General features: G+C 38.4%; 1 protein-coding gene across 1 annotated transcript in view; it reads right to left on the bottom strand.

Moving 5' to 3' along the window:
• Positions 1–1,800, bottom strand: part of LOC102828502 (integral membrane protein DGCR2/IDD-like) — a 149,951-nt gene that overhangs the window by 85,081 nt on the left and 63,070 nt on the right. The window lies entirely within an intron of this gene.

The raw sequence follows: 1,800 nt of genomic DNA, 5'->3' as shown, positions 1-1,800 counted from the left end.
TTTGGCACACAGCAAAGCAGTGCTTAGAGGTCAATTTGTAGCAATAAATACATATATCCAGAAAGAACCAAAACTAACACTTGTACCCAAATATCTTCAACAATTAAAGCCTACTGCCACCAGAAGAAAAGAATAAGGTTAGAGCAACATTAAATAGCAAACAGAAAAAATCATCAAAACAAGAAGTTGGTTCTTAGAAAGGATTAGTGAAATCAACAAACCATTGGCAAATCTAGTAACTCTGTAGAAGGAGAAAATACAAATTAACACAAAAAATAAGTTATATAGGTGATGTCATGACAGAATTAAGGGAAATAAAAAGGATAATGCTATATAGAATTACACTCCACAAATCTGAAAACCTAGAAGAAATGGACAAGTTTCTAGAAACACACAGCTTACCTCAATCAACACAGACTGAAGTAGAAAACTTCAGCAGGTTTACAACAGAAGACATTGATTGATTCATTTAAAAACTCCCAACTAGAAAAAGTCCAGGCCCTGATGTCTTTACCAGTGAATTCTACCAAATATTGAGAGTAGAGCTGATACCAATTCTACTCAAATCTATTCCACAATACAGAAAAGGATAAAAAAAAACCTTCTGAATTCATTTTATGAAGCAAGCATAAGTCTGATACCAAAGCCAGGCAAAGATATCACTAAGAAAAAAAATTATATAACAGTAGCACTCATGAACATTTGTTTTGTTAAGTGCATGCAGTTGCGTTGGTTCTGATTCACAGTGACCCTGTATAGAGTTTCCAAGGCTTTACATCTTTGAGGGAGCAGAAAGCCTCATATTTCTCCTGCAGAGCAAGCTAACGGGCTCAAAATGTGGGCCTTATTGTTCTCAGTCCAATGCTTATCGTGTGTAGTCACTGCACTCCCTCATAAACATAGATGCAATAATCCTAGTAAACAGAATCCAACAATATATCAAATACACCATGACCAAGTAGGATTCACACCAGGTATGCACCATTCGTCTGTCAGTTTATTGTACTGTGGTGGCATGTGAGTTGCTGTGATTCTGGAAACTATGCCACAGGCACTTAAAGCATATCCGGACAGCTCATCAATCTAAGGTTTATGATAACCAAAGTAACCTTTAAGTAAAAAGCTAAGGGTGAACAATAACTAGATAAAGTACATAGTAACTATTTCCCCTAATTACAGACCCTACCCCAAGCTGTTAAATCAGTGTGTTCCAAGCCCAGCACCGATGGCACGAGAGGCTTCCCTTGTAGCTCTCATCAAGGCATCCCTTGGTTAGAGAGCTACCGCTGGGTGGGCTTCACACACATCCCTCCACTCCTAACAAGGAGTCTCCACAGCAAGTATCGATCCTATCCCCTCTGTATACAGGGTTCATAGGGACAGGCAAGTTAGACATTGGCTACCTATAATGGGAGAGGCTATAAATAAAGGCATGAAGTGACTGGCTTACAAGTTTTCAAGAGGGAGTTTAGTTTCAGAGTGTGTGTGGATAGGTAGACACCCCACTGAATAGTTTTTAACTTGTCTACACAAGTCTGGTGAAAGGACATGGGGATAGGATTCTTTTGATTCAATAGTCAGTAATTAATACTATGACTAACTGCGATTGCCACAACTGTAAATGTAGAAGTTTTGTAACAAAAAGAGGAGTTCAAGAATGACGTACGTGACAGCATCAACCTGAACTCAGTCGACAAATGGAAGAGTCAAGAACAGAATAAAATTATAACAGAGGATCTGGGAGGTCAGTCTATGATCAAAACAATTACAATGTGAAAGAAGGTAAACACAGAGGAACAG

Source organism: Chrysochloris asiatica, unplaced genomic scaffold (assembly GCF_000296735.1).
Source record: "Chrysochloris asiatica unplaced genomic scaffold, ChrAsi1.0 scaffold00260, whole genome shotgun sequence".
In the NCBI taxonomy this organism is placed as follows: domain Eukaryota; kingdom Metazoa; phylum Chordata; class Mammalia; order Afrosoricida; family Chrysochloridae; genus Chrysochloris; species Chrysochloris asiatica.
This window is presented reverse-complemented; position numbering and strand designations above follow the sequence as displayed.